Source organism: Rattus norvegicus, chromosome 2 (assembly GCF_036323735.1).
Source record: "Rattus norvegicus strain BN/NHsdMcwi chromosome 2, GRCr8, whole genome shotgun sequence".
NCBI lineage: Eukaryota > Metazoa > Chordata > Mammalia > Rodentia > Muridae > Rattus > Rattus norvegicus.
The window spans coordinates 151,973,333-151,996,002 of NC_086020.1; the positions used below are offsets into that span (position 1 = coordinate 151,973,333).

At 42.7% G+C, this 22,670-nt stretch overlaps 1 long non-coding RNA gene across 3 annotated transcripts in view; it reads right to left on the bottom strand.

The window, feature by feature from the left end:
• The window catches only part of LOC102554278 (uncharacterized), a 105,440-nt gene that overhangs the window by 13,745 nt on the left and 69,025 nt on the right, over window positions 1-22,670 (bottom strand). The window contains exon 3 of one of the 3 annotated variants that reach the window (XR_005500996.2): window positions 1,948-2,220. The exons of 1 other annotated variant lie outside the window; for it this stretch is intronic. This is a non-coding gene — a long non-coding RNA (uncharacterized LOC102554278). The remainder of the gene's footprint in view (window positions 1-1,947; window positions 2,221-22,670) is intronic. One more of the 3 variants, XR_005500995.2, reaches the window with a different exon arrangement.

A 22,670-nucleotide genomic window follows, 5' to 3' on the forward strand; every position in this document is an offset into this window, starting at 1 on the left:
TGCTCTCACTAGGATCCAATTTATGCATGATACATTGAATTAATCTTAATTAGGAGCCATGGATTCTTAACTTCCCTTAGCAACATTGTAGAAGCCGCTCCAGCTTCTTCCAAAGTCTACAATGTCTTCCATGCTCTGCTTCTTAATGGTGTAGCTGCAAAGCCAAGGATGCAAACCAATGCCTCTGACACAATATCCGTATTTAAAGCATTCCAATATGTTGAAATGCTTTAGGTAAAACTTACTTTGGTTTCTCTAGTCTCTTCCTTGTTACCAATTAAAAAAATAAGTGGTAATCACCAACTCTGCCTCTCCTCTGGAAATGCTCTGTCCCTCAGGAACACAAGGAATGTTTCATGCTGGAGTTTTAGCTGAAGCCTTAATAGTTAGTAATGCCTAAATGTGATCTAATTTTCTGAGAATGAGGAAAGTGATAATTTATAGGGCCCAAAACAATGCTAGCAGCTGGCACTTCTTAATTGCTTGTTATATGACAGCGTTGCTCAGGTCACTCTGCCTCTGCCAGCTAATTTAACTATTATTATCCCATTCTAAAGTGGCACAGCTGAGGCACAGAGGGGGCACTGAAACTTGCCCGAGGTCCAGTGGTGATGGCAGGGCACGTATTTACACCAAAGGCCTCTAGCTCTCGAGTCCATAGCCTGGCCCAATAGACTGTCAGCCTCTAAGCTTGAGGAATAAGAAAGCAGAGAGATGAGGTTAAAGCTGGTGTGTTTCCTTACAAAGCCATTTTGGGAACCTTTAGTTCGTTCATCCAAAATTCTTCACTTCTAAATCCAACAATCTGTTTACCAAGGTGCCATGGCAACTTATTATTTAAATATATTCCCAGTTCCTTGAAAGAAAGGCTATATAAATATTAAAGAAGCATTTTAGAAATATGTGAAATTCAGGTGAACTCCTGAATATAATGGTCTTATTTCTCACAGTAAATAAATAAATAGTGCTGATTTTTTTTCCTTTGTCTCTGTGTCCCTCTTAACTGTCTCCCAATCCAGGCTGCTGAGGTCAGACTCTAGACCAGGTAGGCATCCACTTGAGGCCTCAGGAAACGGCCTCCTGGCTGTTGTTGTTGTTGTTGTTGTTGTTGTGTGTTTAATTCACACCCTCTTCAATTCAAAGTCATGTAAGAAAAATTACGAAAAAACAAAGCAACTCCTATGTGGTGGTACACTCATCCAGCAGCATGCTACTGAACAATGTAAATGATGAACGAAATATATACATTTCATGGATGAGTTCCCCAAGTACCGATATTGAAAGAGGAGGGTTAATATCCTATATTAAGAAGGACCAGAGTTGTACACCTGTATTCATAAATCATTTAAGAGCAGGCAAAATTTAGGATGGTGGGTACTGTGCTCAAGGACCAAGAATGATGCCAATTAGCTTAGAGAATGTGTGTGTTTGTGTGTGGAAGGGGCAGAGGTTACACACTGTTTCAGGTGTAGTGATATATGGGTCTATGTGTGTGTCAGAACCATAAGGTACACCGATGGTTGTTCATGTTGTGCAAATCAGAGCTCCACACCAAAAAAAAAAAAAAAAAAAGAAAAGAAATGAAATGAACATCGTGGCGAAGACTGTCAAGCTGAAATATGAACAGTGGGATTTGAGGCTACCTCACAAGCGAAGAGGTTTGGACTCCAGTAAGCTCAGGGGCCTGGGGAAGAGATACTGTGATCAGAACCAAGTGTTGAAAACCCAGTCAAGGTCATTCGATAGGGAGGGAGCCCTGGAGCTGGGTGGGGCAAGGCAGAAATCAACTGAGGAAAAAAATCTACCTCTGTTTCTATGGACTTGATACTCTTACAGTTACTTGTAAATTCATAGTGAATGTCCAGCATGAGGAAGAAATGGGGAAAAGGTGACTGGAAGAACCTCCTTCCCACACTCAGAATGTTGATCGTTTTAAACCCATTTCACCTCTGGGGGCTCAGATGACCTGAGATTCCCAGGCAGGCCTTTTCGAACCCACAACCGTCTCAACTTCTCATACTTTTCTGTCCTCGGCCCCTGTTGTTGTGGTGGTTTCTTTCTTTTGGTCACAGCATTTGCAGGGAGGAGGAAGAGGTCTTCGCTGGCCATGCTGACCTAAATAGCATGCAGGTCACAAGGTCAATTCCATGCAGTAAGTGCTGTCACTCAAGCAGATGGTCGAAATGCAGGCAGGCTTCCACATTAAAAGACGAATCTTACCTGTTTAAAGGTTAGCATTTTAGAGATGGAATTTAACATAGGTAACTTTTAAAACGTTATTTTTATTATTATTGTGTGATATGATGTGGGGGTGTCCACGTGTCATGACGCTCATGTGGAGAATGGAGGAGAACTTTGTGGAGTTGGTTCTCTCCTGCCCTTTTTTTTTTAAAGCAAGTAATGTTTTTATTAATTTATTCTTGCAAATACTCCATTCTCAATGCAGCTTCCCCTGCCTCCTCTCCTCCCAGTCCCTCCATCTCCCTCCCCACCCACTCCTGTTTCCCTCAGAAAAGTGACAGGCCTCCCAGGAATATCAATCAAACTTGGCACATCAAGTTGCAAGACTAGGCTCCTCCTCTCATGTTGAGGCTGAATGAAGCTACTGAGTAAGAGGACAAGGGTCCCAAAAGCAGGCAAAAGCATCAGAAACAGTCCCTATTCCCTCCATTAGGAGTCCTACAAAACCACCAAGCTATAACATATACGCAGAGAGCCCAGGTTAGACCCATGCAGGCTTCCTGACAGTCGCTTAAATCTCAGTGAGCCCTTATGAGTCCAGGTTTATTCATTCTGTGGGTTTTCTTGTGGTATGCTTGGCCTTTCTGCCTCCTCCTTCCACTTTCAAGTGGATTCTGGGAGTCAAACTTAGATCCTCAAGCTTATGCCACAGGCACTTTGGTCCTCTGAGCCCCCTCACTGGTCCTGTCAATAAGCAATTTTAATCCAAAATTACTTATGGAACATCTATTTATGTACTTCATACATACACATAGAGTAAGATCAGGAAGTTGGGTTCTTTTCTGATGTGGGCATCTGTGGTAGTTTGAATAGGTATGGCCCCATAGACTCATGTCTTTGAATGCATGGCCCATAGGGAGTGGCACTGTTAGGAGGTGTGGCTTTCTTGAAGTAGGCGTGGCCTTGGTGGAAGTATGTCACTGTGGGGATGGGCTTGGAGGTCTTCTGTGTTCAAACTATGGCCAGTGTTAAACACAGTTCTCTTCTGCTGCCTGTGGATGAAAACCTAGAGCTCTCAGCTCCTTCTGCAGCACCATGTCTGCTTGGACACTGCCAGGCTTCCCACCGTGATGATAATTGTAGGCTTAGGTTTTTCAAAACCTGCTTAATAAGGGTTCTCAAATGCTTCAATCTCCCTTCTAGCCCACTCCCAAAGGTGTGGGAGAAAAGATGGCAAACAGGACAAGAAGATGTGGACCTGTTTAGAAGTCGTTCTTCGAGGCAATTCCAATCTCCATTGTCAGGGTACCAGCAGTCCCATTCAGTAGTGCCAGGATACCAAACACAATCAGCAGCAGTGGCATGATTCACCTGAAACAGCCAGACCTCCTGCGAGTCTGCACCAGTCAGTGGGAGCAGTAGGGATGCCAGGTCAAGTTCTCTGTCTTGCCTCTCTCAATGAAGTGAAGATCGGTGAAGCCCTGAGTCCAGCGAATCCATTTCAAAGTTAGCTATGTAACTGTCCTCCCACTGTCTGATGAGTCTTATTTATCCTCTTTTCCAACATTACATGTCCCCCACCACAGGTCTTGCCTCAGCAAAATACCACGTGTGAGTCTGCATCACATGACACAACCAGAAACTTCTACAGATAATGAACTAAACCTCGGAAACTGTAAGCCAGCCCCAATTAAATGCTTTTCTTTATCAGATTTGCCTTAGCCATGGTATCTCTTCACAGCAAAAAGACCCTAACTAAGATAGCTTCTTTAGGTATGATGTTATATTCAAAGTATCCATTTTCAAGCCAATATATGCATGAGGAGATTTACCCTAAAGCCAGTGCTTTTCAAAAGATTAACACTTTGATTTTGAGACTGAATATGTCAATATGAGGGGAAGGGTGGGGAAGGTATGTGTGAGTGTTTGTATGTATGTGTATGCTGTGTGCATGTGCGTGTACATGCATCTGTGTGCATGTATAGGGTGTATATGTATATGGTGTATGTGCACATGTATATATGTGTGTGTGCATATGTGTGCATGAGTGTGTAGTGTATGTATATGTACATATATACATACATGTGTATATGTGTCTTGGTGTGTGGCACACATGTGTTTAAATAGGTACTGTGTGTATGCATGTGTGATATTTGTATTGGGTGTATATATATATATACGTATTTGTTGTGTGCATGCACATGTGTGTATGAATGACTATGTGTATGTGATGTGGTATGTGTATATATACATGATGTGTATATATGTGTGGTGCAGATATGTATACATGTATATCTGGTATTTGTGTGGGTAAGTGTATATGAATGTGTATGTGTTTGTAAGCACACACCAACACATGCAAGTGTGCATGTTATGTGAGTATGCATGTTGTATGTGATGTGTTAAGTGAGTATGGGTGTGTATGCATGGGTATGGTATGTATATATTTGTGTATGGTGTAGTGTTGAGTATAAGAACTTGTATGTATGCATGTCTCTCTGTGTGTATGTGCATTTGTGTGCATATATTTGTGTATATGTGTGCATATTTTAGTAGTATACATGTGCACGCATGTTTGGTAAGTGTGTGCATGTGTTTCTGTGCATGCATATGTATCTGTGCATGCATGTGTATCTGTGCATTTTCACATATGTATACATGTGTTTCTGTGTGTTTATATGGTGACTGTACATGTTTGTATGCTTGTATACATGTGTGGTATGTGAATGTGGTATATGAGCTCAGTATGTATGTGGGCACGCATGTGTGCATATGTGTGTCTCTGTACATATTTGTATGTTTGTGTGCATGTGTTTGTGTCTGTGGTATGTGTATGTTTACAAGGGGTATGTATAGAGTATATATGTGATATGTGATGTGTGTGCTGTGGGTGTACTGTGTGTGCATATGTGCATGTATGTGTCATATGCATGTGTCCATATGTGTGTGTATGCATGTGTGTGCACATTCACTTGTGGAATGTACACTGAGTCTGTAGCTTGCAAGGGTGATTGCATGGTGCTTTCTTATGCAGTAGAAGGCAGAGTGTAACAGAGGGAGTCCCAGACTTGACAGATGGAGAAAATGAACTCCTTCCAGGCTAAGGGACTGACACAGGTCACACTCTTTATACAGATTGTTTATTCTTTCAAACCCAGATAAAGTGTGGATTTGTTTAAAAAGTAAACATCCTAGTAAGATTTATTCTGATAATTAGAAGGGAGGGAGAAAGAATATTTCAAAACATATAAATCTTAAAAAGCAATAATAACAAAAATAAACAAAAAAAATGAGCACTTGTGGGCTCAAGCCTGCTATGAGTGCAGAGTTAAGATGATGAAGAAACAGGATGATGCTCTCACACTTGAGAAAGAAAGAAGCACCAAGGAGTGGCATCTACCTTATGCAGACAGCAACTGATGCTCTTCATCTAGGACAACTTGGGACAGTTATTTTTAGGAAGTTGCTGCTAAAAAGCATAATGAAAACACTTAGAAAAGTGCAGATAATGACACTTGCATGACAGGTCACTATTCATTGACTCACTCTAATTCTCACCCTGGTCCCAATAAAACTTTATTTACAAAACTAGGCAACTGGCTCACAAGCCATGGCTCTTCTTGATTATAGTAAAATATTACTTATTTAGATTATCGAGTTGTTGGCATTACCTTCATTGTGTTTCAGATATGAATGTTCTACTCACTTTAGCCTGGTTCTGCAGACCAAGCAAATAGTGCCTTCCTTTCAGATTAAATGGCAAAAAGTTTGACAGTAGAACAAGGAAAGTTATGCAAAGTCAATTGACTAAAGCAAAGTAAAGCCCCAAGTGGTGTGCATATAATTCTTCTGTAGAGCTAGCTGCCTTGCATTCTACAGAGAACCGTTTTGTGAGTGACAGAGAAATTGAAAACCAAAGTACTTTCTAGTCTTAGATGGAGTGGGCCTGATGGGTGTCCCTGACCAAATGCTTTCTTTGCGAGAAAGCTATGGCACCAACATGCCCAGATGCTAATGCAGGGGCCTCTCGAGTCCCACATTATGCCAATGCTGAGAATCTGCTAATTATAATGTGTGTGTGTGCGCGCGCGCTCGCGCGCTCTAAGGTCCACATCTCCTAAAGCTTTGTTTTAGAATTTAGTGGGCTTAAGCACAAATTATGGTCAAAAGCAATCATGGATTCAAAGAAAACTGCAATCCAAAGATGAGCCCAGAATTTCTTTAGCATGTAAGTGTCTATTTGTCTTGTGATTTTTAAATACATTTCCCAAGTAATCTCTAGTTGGAAAGATTACACCTGAGATGTTGCATCTGCAAATGTTCCAGGACATTATATACTTTGTTGATTCATTACCAGACTTTAGATATTTCTTTTCTTAGTAGGGTGACAGTCAAACTCATCATCACTTCTAGGATCTACACAATTTTATTCCAATGGATCTAGGGTATAGTTCAGGATTTCCTGAGACTCAAGTCACCATCCAGAGAGTCATCACAAAATGGTTGTAGCTGCCTTTAAATTCTGAAAACAGTTCCCGGAAAGGCTAATGTGTGATAGTTAAGCATGTTAGCCCACAAGTTATTAATTTTGTTGTGCTAGAACCCTTCAGACTCATCTCTACAGCCACTCATGCTAGGACAAGTTTATTTCTTGACATAGAAATCTTAAACAACTTAGACCTTTTAGGTTTAGCTGCCATCATTTGGGAGTAATTATGCCTATAAGTTTCTTTTGTTTCATTTGCTATTATTACTGTTGATTCCTGAAGAAATGGTACATTTTCTTGTCTCTTTATATTTTACCAGCTAAACTATTTGGTGTCACAAACAAATAATAATGAGGTAAGAAACGTAGGTCAGTTGATAGAGTGTTTGCTCCGCATGCATAGAACCCTGGGTTCTATTCTTAGCACCATGTGCAATGTTGCATAAGCTGGGTGTGGTGGTGTGCACCTGTAATCCCGACCTTCCAGAAGTTCAGATCGGAGAGTCAGAAGTTCAAGGTTATCCTTAGCTACAAAAGGAGTTAGATTTCAGCCTAGAGCTAAAGACCCTGTCTCAAACAAACAACACAAATATATACATATAGATATGTATTTCTCATATAACAACTCACTAAGGAAGAAGATTCAAGTCATAGTGAATTTCCTGGAGCCTAAGAACTTCCCTTTTATCCTCACTGTCAGAAGAGGCTATTTGAGATACAAAATTAGCACAAACCTGAGGGCATGCTGGCAGGCATCTTTCTCTGCGGTTGCCAAGAACAAGAGGTGAACCAAGTCTCTGATAAATATCTTCAAGGGTACATACTCATGCTGGACAACTGGAAAATGACCACCGTGTTCTGGAAAGAACATAGTGCTCCTTCAGTAATTTAGAGGCTCATTTTTCTCTTTGTGGCTGCCATACACTCTGGGTAGCTCAGTTGGCTGGAGCATTAAGTACCAAATGCTCCACAGGAGAGAACAAGCCCCAGTGCTCCCGGAATGCAGAAATGGAGGTGCTCTCAGCATGCTCCAAGCAGGAGAGTTTGGGGATGAGCCCTGAAAAGCCAGCCAGCTGGGTAGGATGGGGCTATGGGAATAAGCCGGCTAATGACCTCCAGGAATTATGCGCCTCCAAAGTCACTTATTTTTTCTTTGTATTTAAGCAGAGAATGGTAGAGCAGAAGGGATTGAACCCAGGACTGTGCTAAGCAAGTGTTAGGCCACTGAACTGTGATGTATCCTCAGATGCTCTTTCTTCAGGGTTCTAGTACATTTTAAAATGTAGTCCCAGCTACCGGAGAGAATGAGGGATCAGGATCACAAGTTAGAGGTCTGTCAAAGCTCTATAATGAATTAAAAACTAGCTTGATGTACTTAAAAAGATCTCGTCTCAAAAATAATAATACTACTAAAAAAAAGGTAAAAACCCACCTTGTAGATCTGTGGAAAAATGTCTTCCTAGAATGTGTTAACCCTGCATTTAATTCTTAATATCAGCGGATGGATGGATGGATGGATGGATGGATGGACGATTGAATGATAGATAGATAGTTAGATAGATAGATAGATAGATAGATAGATAGATAGATAGATAGATGATAGATAAATAAATGATAGATGGGAAGATATAAATAGATGATAGATAGAGGATAGATACAGACACATGATAGATAGATAGATAAATAAATGATAGATGGGAAGATATAAATAGATGATAGATAGAGGATAGATACAGACACATGATAGATAGATAGATAGATAGATAGATAGATGATAGATTGATGGATGGATAGATATAATATTAAGGTTGTTATATATTAATGAATGGCTAGATATAATGTTAAAGTTATTATATACTAAAATATATAATATATATTATATACCTAAAGGTGCTTATAGCAATTAAAATTACAAGTTGAAATTAAAATTACCAGTTACTCCATTTTATTGAAAATTGCATCCACATTAGAGATCACCTATGGTTAGCAGGCTCCAGCCACATGCTACCCACAGTTCACTATTAATATTGATCTGATTTTAATAAGTATATGTTTAGTAAAAAATTGGACACTCTTAAACATAAGTGGGAACTTGTTTTTAATTTTGGTTCTTCCCCAGCTACCCCAGTTTTGCATCTAAACCCCCCTTGATGATGCAGCCAAGTTCCACATACATATTTTTTTAATGAAATCTTTGTGGCTCGATTAATACAGCTAATTGCCTCTATATTCTGATTTCCTCCTGTGCTTAGAGTCAGAGCCACACATTACACCTTACACTTCCAAGCCCCATTCTCACTCCAGCCTAGAGAAAACAAGGTCATTACAGGCAAAAACCATGGCTTTCCTCCTTTGCTGCCTCAGGTTTATTGACCCTATTTGGAGAACCCCATTGGCACCCATTGGCACAGGTGATCATGCCCATCCTTCTGTCTTCACATTGTCAGACTAGAGTCTCTGCCATGGAACTGCTTCGGCCTGGAGCTTGAACATTTCCCCAAGGCCCATGTGTTAAAGACTTGGTCCCAGCTTGACATCATGGAGAGATGATGGAAACTTTCAGGGATAGGTCCTAAATGTGTCTTCAGTCCATCACAAACCTTTATTCAAAGGGTTGGTGGGACCCTTTGGTCCCCACCTCAGGACTCTCTCCCACCATGAATGGGACAAGCAGTTTTGCTTAGCCATATATTTCCACCGAAACATGCTGCCTCAGCAGGTCCAAATCCAGAAAGCCAAGTGATCCGGAACTGAAAGTTCAAAAACCCTGAGCCCGAATATTTTCTCTTAAATAATTTTCTCTTAAAAATCCACCCCAACTTGGGTGTCCGATGGAGTCTTGCTCTCGCCCTTTCCTGGACAAATCTAAGTCCCTTAGTGGCGGAGGCTAGAGCATGTGTTCTGAGCTTGGGATGAGAAGACGTAGGCAAGATGTCTAAAGGTAATGGCTGACAGTCTTTGGGATCCTGGACATACGGCCCTTAGGCTTCAGGGGACTTTGGATCTTGGAGTTGTTGGCTTGTGTCTCCTCCAGGCCTTTATGTGCCTTAAAAAAAAATTTGCAAACACATATATTCAGATGTTTGTGGGTACACTTATATGTTCATAAACATGTGAAAAGTTGATGAGAGCTGTCTTCTCCATCACTGCCAACCTTAGATATTGAGGCAAGCAGGGTCTCTCGCTTGTAGCCAGGGAGCACTACCTTGGTGAGTCTGGATAAGCAGCTGTCTCTGGGGATTCCTTGTCTCTACCCCCCTTGCACTGGAATTACAGACAACCACCCAACCCATTTGGCTTTAATGTAGGTCCTAGAGATCCAAACTCTCTTCCTCATGCTTGCACACTGAACCTTTCACTCACAGCACCATCTCCCTAGGTCCTTTTACGACCTTCTTGACAAAGATCAGGTTCCTTAGGAACTTGGCATTCATCCCAAGAGACTTGTATCTTTGAGATCAGACTTTCTTGATGTAATTTCTGTGCCATTTTGATGAATAGTGTGTATGGTGTGACTCTTGGACTTGGCTCTGTCTAGACTATAACCCATGGCTCCCTGTTCTTTTATATTGATAGTGCAAAGGTCTAAAATATCCCCTGTTGTCTAGATGCACCACAGAATCCCCAAAAGCCTCACTGGGAGTTTCTGTGCCCTTACTAGAGATGGCCCTGCTCTCTGGACAGCACTCCTCTCTGCCTTGATCCCTTATCCACTGAATCTACTACATGTTACATGGTCCTCAGCCTAATGGCATTTTATTTCCCTGCAAACCCATGAAATTATTTAAACAAGCCAGTTATATCAGTAGCCAGGGTCACCCAGCCCTTGGTTACTATGAAAGCTTGCTTCCCATAATATACTGGCTTGCTCTATTCCTTAGTACAACTCCCCTATGACCCAGTGTGAGTGGGGTGGGGCAGTACCCCTCCCAAAATTATATATATATATATAATATATTATACATATAATATATATATATATATATATATATTAAACCACTGTCAACCTCAGCTGCCTAACTCTATACTCAACTAACTCATACTGTGTAAAGCAGGCAAGTTCCTCTTTCAACAAAAGGTTGGGCAGCAGGCAACCAGAACAGCTGACACTCGAACTGCCTCACTTCATCCTGTGAAATTTCTAGTGAGGTAGGAAAGTGAAAGTAAACAAATCTCTTCTGCACGTGGATACGGATCTGTTTTCCTTACACATAATCCTTCAGAACCAACCATAGCAACAGTTTCTATTTGCTCTCCCCTCTGTTTGTGTGTGTGTGTGTGTGTGTGTGTGTGTGTGTGTGTGTGTGTGTGTGTGTGTGTGTGTTCATTCCTTCATGCATGTGTGGAGGCCAGAGGTCAGTCTCAGGTGTTACTCCTTAGTAGTTGTCCTGTCCACCATATTTTTAAGGCAGAGTGTCTTACTAGCACCTAAAACCAATTACGTCAGGCTGGCCGGCCAGCAAGCTCTAAGGTTCAGCCTATCTCCATTTCCCCTGGCCTGGAATGCCGACATCACCATGCCCAGCCTTTTTGGGTTCTTGGGATTTGAACTCAGGTACTCATGATTGCACAACAAATATTATAGACTGAGCTATTTTCCCATTCCCCATTGTTCTAATTATTTCAGGCAATCTTTCCTTTTAATCACCATACAGCAATAAAAGCAAACGAAATGACCTTAAGACAAATCTGTAAGATTAGATTTCTCTAAGCCTTTTTTATTTAGAGTTCTTGAACACATCAACTTCCCTTGTAGCCCAATGACCAGAGAGGTAGGGTAGGTTAATAGGACAAGGGGGTTATGGACCTGTTTAGAAGTAATTATTTGGGGTAACTCCAATTGTCCTTGTCAGGATATCAGAAGTCCAGTCCAATAGCAAACACCAAACAGTAGCAGCAGCCCTATCCAGCAGAAACCACAAGGCTTCGCCAAATCTGCATGAGTCATTGGAAGTGACAAGAATCAGATGGACTGCCACAAGAAATTCTTTGGTGCATTTCTCTTGATGAAGTGAAGACCAGCAAAGCCCTGCATGGTATCACCATGCAAGAGCATTCTTTCACCACCTGTTGGGTTCTAGTTTTACTCTTTCCAAACATCAAGTGCCCTCTCAAGCATCTGCTTCAGCAAAACATCTTCCCACATGGCAGCTTCCAGAAAAACCATCACGTGACACAACTGAGTTTCCAAAGAAGCCAGAAATTTCCACTTCACAAATCCATACTTAAGTTTTATACAACGTATCTGACATTAACCCTGTAATTCATATGACTAATACAGGCAAGCCGTAACTGTGTAATTATGGGAGTAAAGAGATTAGTGGATGCTGAGTCTAATCAAGAGACTACAAACAACTGAACAGAAGCAGGAACTTATATTTTCCCACAGAGGGGTTTCATCTGCTGTGTCTTCATCTATCTCCCTCCTTTGTAGCTGAAAAAAACAAATATTTCCCAAACTCTGTAGAGCTCTTTGTGATTCAAGAAAAGTGTTCGATTGTGATATTCTGTTATCATTGGTTCCCCAAGATCCAAGGAGATGGGGGAGGTGCAGTTCACTCCTGAGGGCTCTTGCCTACAGAATAACTACAGCGTCCTGTACAGGATCCCTGACACAGGGCTCACTGTGTTGTTCTTGTTGTTCTAGAATTTGATATGTAGACCTCAAACTCAGAGATCTGCTGCTTCCCCAGTGGGGCATTAAAAGTGTGTGCTACCACACCAAGCTCCTGTCAGACTCTTAACTGACACCTCTTTGCTGGCAGCAGGGGTTGAGGGCAGGCTTGTCAGGGTGGAGTCTAGAGTTTTCTGTGAAGGAAGACTGGAAGGAAGGTTTATGGTAGTTTAGGTCTACTTCCTGTACCATTCCCTTGTGGGATGTAATGACACATGTTGCAACCTCAGCTCTACACAAGGAAAACTGTAGGAGGCAAAAATTAGTGGAAAACGATCATTAAACCATTCCAGAAAGTTCTAGACTTAAGCCAAGTGCAAAATCCTTCTGAAGCAGTGCTGGGCCAGGGATCCGGTCACAGCCAACCTCACTGAAACTCCTTCCAGAGTGGCTAGCAAAACGAAACACCCAGGCTGGGACGCTGGGACATGCTGATCACGCAGTAATTCCAAGACTATTGTCAGAGTCAAGGGTACATGCTCTGGGCAGGGAATGGGAGGGAAAGGAGATGTTTCTAATCAACTCAAATGGTTCCGTACTGGAGATGAAACACTTCAACAACGGCCAGGGGCCTGCGGGCCAGGACCAGCCAGCACTGCCTGTGCTTAGAAACGGTGGGGACCGGAACGGATGACTTGGCTGCACACTGCTCAAGCCAGTGTTCCAAGACTGAACTTTCCCGTGCATGGTCAGGGCCTCTGCTTTCAAAACAGCGACAGGAGGACGTGCTTTGTTCCCTGCCGGGCTGGGAGAAAGTACAAAACACAAGAACTTTGCCTACACTCTGCTAAGGGAGAGGGCAGGCAAGATGCCAACTCCGGAGAAAAAGCAGGGCTGCCTCTCTTTGCACTAAGGGATCTGTGCTCAGTGGGGAGGGAGCCCCAGGGCGGCTGCTAGCTCTCAGTTTGCCAAAGTTCATCCACTTGAGTATTGACTGCTGCCCGCTTGATGGGAAAGCACAATCCCTTCATTTGAACACTAATACAGACACTGTTCTCGTATTCAATATATAAACTTGCTAATTTCACTTAAAATTCTTTAAGGGAAAAGTGCAGAGGGAAAATACTTTTCATAATCTCAGTAAATCTCAGTAGTATTTTAACAGTTCCATTGTGCACTGCCAGTAATACAATATATGTGTTTGTAAACCAGAACGTACCATAGTTGCATGATCTAATCTTTAAGATTTGTATTGGGGTCAAGAACATAGCATTAGACTTAGCAACGTATTTTTAAGTGCCCATTTCAATATTTGCACAGTCACACATATGTATTGTTTTCCAGAAGATCCTTCTAAAATTTTCATCTTACAAAACTGACACTCTTGGATTGGACAAGGCTCAATAGGGGAGTGTTTGTCCCACACGTACAAGCCCCCCACTCCCTACCCGGTGACAACGGGAAATGCTATGCCTACTAAATATGGGTTCCCCAGCCATAGACCCCTGACAGCCTTTAACCACCACCTGTAAAGTGTCAACCTCTGTGATTTTTGTCAACTGTAGCCCCTTCATCTGAGCCATCGTCATAACCTGAGCACTGTCCTTTTGTGACGATTATTCCTCTGAGTATAATATAATCAAGGTTTACCCATCCTGTAGCACGTGGCACGTTTCCTTTTCTTAAAAAAAGCATAACATTGTCATGAACAACATAGAAGTCTCTTAACTTTTAAATGTTTTAAAATTGAGCGTGCGCACGTGTGTGTGTGTGTGTGTGTGTGTGTGTGTGTGTGTGTGTGGTGTGTGTGTGTGTGTGGTGTCTGTGTGTGGTGTCTGTGTGTGTGTGTGTGTGTGTGTGTGTGTGTGTGTGTTAGTTATTCACTTGTACAGGAACACACATACAGAAGCCAGAGGAGGACCTCAGGTGTCTCCCTCTGGTCCTCTCCACTTTAGATTTTAAAGCAAGGCGTCTCACTGAACCTGAAGCCCACCAATTTTGCTAGGCTGGCAAGAGAGCAAGTGCCCAGGCTCTCCTGCTCTTCTGTGCCCAGCTCTGGGGTTTCAGGCACACACAGCCATATTTACCTTTTTCCTGGGTGCTAGAGATTGAAACTAAAGTCAAGCTTGCACAAAAAGCACTCCTACCTTTTGAGCCACCTTCCCATCCTTTGTATGTCTGTGCCACATCTTTATGCATTCATCTGCCAATGAACATTTGAGTAGCTTCTACCTCTTGGCTAGTGTGACAACTATGTGAATGCAAATATCTCTTTGAGACTTGCTTTGAGTTCTTTTGAATGTACACCCAGAAGCGAAATAGCCCAATCACTTGGTAGTACCATTTTAATGTTTCGAAGAACCCCCAGACTGCTTTCCATAAAAGCTACACATTTTTACATTCCTACCAATAGTAAACAGAGATGACAATTCTTCAGCGTCAGCGACAGATCAGTCATTTTCTGTTCTTTGGATAGTGATTATCCAAATGGGTGTGGATGGTGTCTAATTGTGGTTTTGATTTGTGTTTCTCTTGTGAATATTACTTTGCATAATTTTCACATTTTTGTTGATCATTTGTTAAGGTTCTTTGGCTAATTGTCTATTCAACTAATTTGCCCTTATTTTAATTGGGTTCCTTGTTCTTGTCATTTCTTATAATGTGACAGACTTTAGTTTCTTATCATACATATGATTTGCAAACATTTTCTCCCATTCTAGGGGATAGGTAAATAAGGCTTCCTCTTTGCCCATATCTTCACTGGTGTTTGTTGTCCTTTGTTTTACTAGTAACAGCAACTCTGTCTACCATGGGATTGATGTTACATTTTCCGAATAATAAAAGTTCCCACTCTGTAGAGTTGGGTTCTCACAGAGCTGAGTCACACTGGAATGCTCTGGTTCCTACCTCCCAGCTCTGCTGCTGCTGACTCTCCACCTCCACTTCCTACTAAATGCTAGCTTTATTATTGCTGAAAGTTCTCGTAACCCACGCTGAGATTGCAGGACAGACAGTATTCCTTTCATCTTGATAAAGAAAGCACAGCTGGAATCGGGAACTGTGGGTCATAATCTGAGAGCTATCATTGTGGTAACAGTTTGAAGTATTAGGGGATTAATTGCTTCCCTCCAGAATTCATTAGTTAAGGCCTACTCTCCTAGTACCTAGTACAGGATGTGTCAGGGCCTTTAAATAAGTAATTTGAGTTTAAATGAGGCCATTAGAGCGATCCTTAATCAACTACAAACTAGTACCATACAAGAAAAGGCAATTCGGACATACAGTGAGCCTCTGAAAACTGGCCGACACAAGGAAAGGCCTATGAAGACACAGTAGGAAGGAAGCCAACAGCGGAGCACAGGAGAAACAAAACTTGCAAATGCATGATTTTATGATCTTGTAATTCCAGCCTTTAGAGCCATGCCATGCTTTGAGTCAGGCTCATGTGTTTGGGTGCTTGGTCCACAGCTGGTGACAGAAGAACATACTGTGATGGAGAGACAGAAGGGAAACTGAAACAGGATGATTAAATAGGATGGGGGATGGAAGAGAAGGGATAAGGGGGGAATGTGGGGAGGAACAACTAACATTAAAGGCCACTTGAAAAACCACATGGAAACTACTTCAGAGGAAGCTTCCTAAAATGCATACATATATGAAAGGAATCCGATAGAGTCACCAAATAACATAGGAGACAATACCCCAACTAGACATTTTATGCCACCAAGTAAAATCTTTAGTGTCTGGATGGGTTACATCTTGTTGAGTCATTAGTCAAAGGAACCGCATGGAAAACCCCCAACATCACATGTGGTTGCCAAGCGCTGCTCTCCATAAACTGATGGTAAAGCACCATTGCAGAAGACAACACTTTCATGTGTCATTGAACACAGAGGAGCCAAGCCAGGGACTAACTAGAAGCTTCGCCCTTACTGAGTAGTGTTCACAGTCCTGGAAGGTAGTCTTCAGGCTACCAAAGGAGAAAGATAAACATTGGCCCAGGGACAAACCCTGAGATCCCGAGTGACCTGTCTGCAAGTTATACTGGTACAACAGTGGCAGAAGTGTTATGGGAATAACCAACCACTTTCTAATTGGATTTAACCCACTCCTTGAGAGGGAGCCCCTACTCGACATTGCAAAAGTGGCAAGTAATGTGAGACTAGATAGGTCATGGGCCTAGGCAAAACCTCAACACTGTTAGTTTGCCAACCGGACATAGTAATAAATGGGTCCTAATAGCATAGTACTGTGGATCAGTGCCTCCCTCAGCCCTCATCAGAGAGACTTCTTCTCACAGTAAGTAATGTTAACATACAGACCCACAACCAAACAATGTACAGAGAAGACTTTGGAGCACCGGGCCCTAAATGGTGTATCTTTATGAAGGCTCTCCTGAGGAGGCACAGAACTTGTAAGAGTCAGAGGGGATGGATGGCTCCAGGGAAACAGCATTTTCCCAATAGCAGCACTGCCGCACATACGAACTCCCAGAGACTGTGACAGCACACACAAGGTTTACACAAGTTAAAGCTGAACAGGGCTATAGCCCTGAGAGGGGATGTGGACACAGGCTCCCACGCCTACCCACAGAACTATCTGCAGCCGATATCATCTCCTGCAAAGGGAAAATCAGCTTTCTCCAACGGACTCTCACTGGATATATTAATCAAACTTTAGGGCAGGACCCAGGCTCAGGAGAAGTTGTTCAGCACAAAACCAGTTCAGTGGTATTTTTGTCATGCTTTGCTTTGTATGGACATTTTTGTTAGTCTGTTTGTTTGTTTGTCTGTCTGGAGGGGTTTGGTGTGTGTTTGTTGTGTTGTTTTTCTTTGTTTTTTGAATGAGAGAGGTTTTTAAAAAAAAAAACATAAAATTGGGTGGGAAGGAAAGTGGGAAGGACCTGGGAGAAATTGGGTGAGGAGGAAAATGTGATCAAAATATGTTTTGCATGAAAAAAATTTTTTCAAAGAATAAAGAGCGGCAGTGAGAGCTCTTAGCTGCTGAGCCACCTTGAATGTATGATGTATCATAAAGAGAGAGCAGTCTAAGGTTCCTTTGCACACAGAACTGCACACCCAGAAGGAAAGATGTCAGAATTGTTGACTCAGGACATTCAAAGGATGTCACAGACCTGGTCATTTTTCTTTCTTCTATCTTTGCTTTGTAGACCAAAATGTGGGCCTCTGCTTCTTCACTGGCTTGGCTGCCTGCAGTAACAAGAGCTAAATCCTTCCTTACTCACATCTAAGAGAGGCCGTGAGAGGAGAGGAGGACCAGCCCACTTCAGCCCACTTCTACCCATAGGGCGTTGGCCAGAACAGCTTCGACCTGGCTTTGCCAGCTTATTAATTTAGAATTCAGGCACTGCGAAAGATTTAAAGTGATAGTCTGCTTGGAAAAGATGCAGAGAGGCACTAAAAAATTCTGCTAAAACTAGGAGTCATTCATGTAATTGCTACTTCATTATGTTCTCTGTGTAATCATGTCCATTTATGAAAGCCAGATCTTACCATAGTATGTCTATAATAACGTTTGGTGGACATTCAATATGTTGGATATAACTATGACTTGTAGACATTTAACTGAGTCCTTGTTGATTTTTTTTATATCACTATTTTCCTTATATATACTGAAACCAGTACTTCCCCCCGCCACACACACACACACACACACACACACACACACACATCTAAATATTGAGCCTCTGCAAAGCCCTCAGATCCAGGCATGGTGTGAAATAAAGGGAAGGCTCCAGAGGCCACCTGGAGTGCAGTAGTAATTAAGAAAATCCAAACTATTGTGTTCTTTGCCAGAAGGAAAAATGATGCCTGGAGGAGAAAGAAAGTCCCTTTGCAGCTAGGAGAGGAAATGTAAAAATAGTAACACCCTTCCGTGCATATGTAGCACCATCCAGGGAAATCAGTTCTGACTAAGGAAATCAAAGAAGGGTAGACAGCCATGACTCAGAAACCCCTTTGCCTTGCTACTACATCCTTGAAGCAAAACAAAACAGAACAAAACAAAAAACAACAGCAAACCCAGAAGAACTATATTTTCTCCTCTTTATTGTAAAGTGGGACATCATTTGACAGGATCCAAGCCAAAGAGGTTCAAAGGAAAATTTGTGAAATTTTCTACAAAACTGTTTTCTGGTCATTAAGCAGCCTCCCTTTCTCGGCAACACTTTCCTTTCTCCTCTCTGCAGATTAATGGCTGGAGGTGAAGCAGCCATTTTGAGACTGTGACACGGTTATAACATCAAACACAGTGAGGCAGGGTGAGAAGAGACTAGTTAGAGATTAGAGGAGCCTGGGAGCTGCTGCCCGCACTGCCTCACCTTTGGATACAGGAGGAGAAATGGCTATTCCGCCGAGATTCTTAATGTGGTTTCCTTAGCTTGCAGCTGAATAGGACCCCTGATTAGTGTACCATTAGAGCACTGGGCTCAAATGGTGAATAACACTTAACAAGGACTAAGGTGGATAACGGTACTGCAGCCCAAGGAGCAGAGCAGAGCAGGATGAAAAGGGAGAAGGAAAAGGCCATACTGTTTATTCACGTGCAGACACAGAGGAGAAAATAGGGCTCAAAGGCTGGATTGAGAACAGATTTTAAAGCGTTATTGCTCAGATTTAACTTGAAATTCTCTAGTAAGCACAATGTAAAAAGGGGAAAAGCTAAAATAACCTTAAGAATACATTCCTTGTAATGTATTATACATGTTATTTCTGAATGCAATCAATACAAATGATAAACAACATGTTTTTACCTGTTCTTTCCTTGATCTTAAAAATCTGGCATGTATTTGCACTGTCATCCTGCTCTGTGGCTCTGTGGGGACAGCTCAAATGGCCACGTATGGCCAATGACCACCCAACTAGATAGCACATCTTTAGAGCCTTAAATTTGGGGCTGGGAGATAGCACAGTGGAAGATGGTTAAGATCATTTGCTCTTCCTACAAGGACAGGAATTCAGTGCTCAGCACCCACATGAGGAGGCTCACAACCACCGGTACCTACAGTTTCAGGGAATCTGATGCCCTCTGGCCTCCAAGGGCATTCACATATAAGTGATACACTCAGGCACATGCAAATAAAAAGAAATATTAGGACCTTAAACTTCATATTAAAAAGCTTTGAAGTTCGAGAGATGGCTCAGCGGTTAAGAGCCCTGTCTGCTCTTCCAGGGGTCCTGAGCTCAATTCCCAGCAACCACATGGTGGCTCACAACTATCTGCAGTGGGATCTGAGGCCCTCTTCTGGTGTGTCTGAAGACAGCAACAGTGTACAGAAACAACGTTTCCAGAGCTGGTCATCATTATATACTGCTGTGGGACAGTCAAAGGGATGATATGGAGCAGTCACTGAATTTTCTTAGCCTTAGCTCACTTTTTCACAGTATCACTTTTTAAAATATATCTAAGAAAAAGAGAGGTGAATACGAATAGAAAACAAAGCCAGAAATCACAGATAATTGTGACCAGAACGTTAGTAAACTGTCTTCATAAAACTTCTTTTCCCAGGAGGTGGGGGTGGACATTTTTACATACATGTATTTGTGTCCGGAAGGGAGACACTTGTAGGGGTATGCACGTGCCAGGACACACACATGGAGGACAGCAGATCACTTACTGGAGTTGGTTCTTTCCATCATGACTTCCAGTGATTGAACTCAGGCTGCCTGGCTTCGCGCCAAGTGCCTTCCACCATGCAGTCATTTCGGCGGGCCTTGAAACTTTCTACGATCAAATACTTCAGTACAGTGAGATTATATTTTTTAAAAATATGTATTTATTTCCTTATTTATTCATTTAATATGCATGTGTATTTGCCTGCATGAGTTATTTGCAGCCTGAGTGCAGGAGTCTGCTGAAGCCAGAAGAGGGTGCTAGTTCCCTAGAATGGAAGCTACAGTCGCTTGTGCGCTGCCACAAGGGTGCAAGGAACTGAACCCCAGGTCCTCTACAAGAGCAGTAACAGCTCTTATCCCCTGAGCCAGCCCCAAGGATAGACTTTTTATACCTCTCTTTACCCAACATTATTCCTAAGCCTTTTTCTATTATTAAAAATGCCTCAAAAATAGCATCCTCACTAACTTTGCAAAGTCATACTACCTTCCACTTAATGAGCTGAACTTGTCCTGACTGTCACCTTAGTGCAGACACACATGTAGGTCACCTTAGTGCAGACACACATGTAGGTCACCTTAGTGCAGACACACATGTAGGTCACCTTAGTGCAGACACATGTAGGTCACCTTAGTGCAGACACATGTAGGTCACCTTAGTGCAGACACACATGTAGGTCACCTTAGTGCAGACACACATGTAGGTCACCTTAGTGCAGACACATGTAGGTTACCTTAGTGCAGACACACATGTAGGTTACCTTAGTGCAGACACACATGTAGGTCACCTTAGTGCAGACACACATGTAGGTCACCTTAGTGCAGACACATGTAGGTCACCTTAGTGCAGACACACATGTAGGTTACCTTAGTGCAGACACATGTAGGTCACCTTAGTGCAGACACACATGTAGATCACCTTAGTGCAGACACACATGTAGGTCACCTTAGTGCAGACACACATGTAGATCACCTTAGTGCAGACACATGTAGGTCACCTTAGTGCAGACACATGTAGGTCACCTTAGTGCAGACACACATGTAGATCACCTTAGTGCAGACACACATGTAGATCACCTTAGTGCAGACACACATGTAGGTCACCTTAGTGCAGACACACATGTAGGTCACCTTAGTGCAGACACACATGTAGGTCACCTTAGTGCAGATACACATGTAGGTCACCTTAGTGCAGACACACATGTAGGTTACCTTAGTGCAGACACACATGTAGGTCACCTTAGTGCAGACACACATGTAGGTCACCTTAGTGCAGACACATGTAGGTCACCTTAGTGCAGACACATGTAGGTCACCTTAGTGCAGACACACATGTAGATCACCTTAGTGCAGACACATGTAGGTCACCTTAGTGCAGACACACATGTAGGTCACCTTAGTGCAGACACACATGTAGATCACCTTAGTGCAGACACATGTAGGTCACCTTAGTGCAGACACATGTAGGTCACCTTAGTGCAGACACACATGTAGGTCACCTTAGTGCAGACACATGTAGGTCACCTTAGTGCAGACACACATGTAGGTCACCTTAGTGCAGACACACATGTAGGTTACCTTAGTGCAGACACACATGTAGGTCACCTTAGTGCAGACACATGTAGGTCACCTTAGTGCAGACACACATGTAGGTCACCTTAGTACAGACACACATGTAGGTCACCTTAGTGCAGACACACATGTAGGTCACCTTAGTGCAGACACACATGTAGGTTACCTTAGTGCAGACACATGTAGGTCACCTTAGTGCAGACACACATGTAGATCACCTTAGTGCAGACACACATGTAGGTTACCTTAGTGCAGACACATGTAGGTCACCTTAGTGCAGACACACATGTAGATCACCTTAGTGCAGACACACATGTAGGTCACCTTAGTGCAGACACACATGTAGGTCACCTTAGTGCAGACACACATGTAGGTCACCTTAGTGCAGACACACATGTAGGTCACCTTAGTGCAGACACACATGTAGGTCACCTTAGTGCAGACACACATGTAGGTCACCTTAGTGCAGACACACATGTAGGTCACCTTAGTGCAGACACATGTAGGTCACCTTAGTGCAGACACATGTAGGTCACCTTAGTGCAGACACATGTAGGTCACCTTAGTGCAGACACATGTAGGTCACCTTAGTGCAGACACACATGTAGGTCACCTTAGTGCAGACACACATGTAGATCACCTTAGTGCAGACACATGTAGGTCACCTTAGTGCAGACACATGTAGGTCACCTTAGTGCAGACACACATGTAGGTCACCTTAGTGCAGACACATGTAGGTCACCTTAGTGCAGACACACATGTAGGTCACCTTAGTGCAGACACACATGTAGGTCACCTTAGTGCAGACACACATGTAGGTCACCTTAGTGCAGACACATGTAGGTCACCTTAGTGCAGACACACATGTAGGTCACCTTAGTGCAGACACACATGTAGGTTACCTTAGTGCAGACACACATGTAGGTCACCTTAGTGCAGACACATGTAGGTCACCTTAGTGCAGACACACATGTAGGTCACCTTAGTACAGACACACATGTAGGTCACCTTAGTGCAGACACACATGTAGGTCACCTTAGTGCAGACACACATGTAGGTTACCTTAGTGCAGACACATGTAGGTCACCTTAGTGCAGACACACATGTAGATCACCTTAGTGCAGACACACATGTAGGTTACCTTAGTGCAGACACATGTAGGTCACCTTAGTGCAGACACACATGT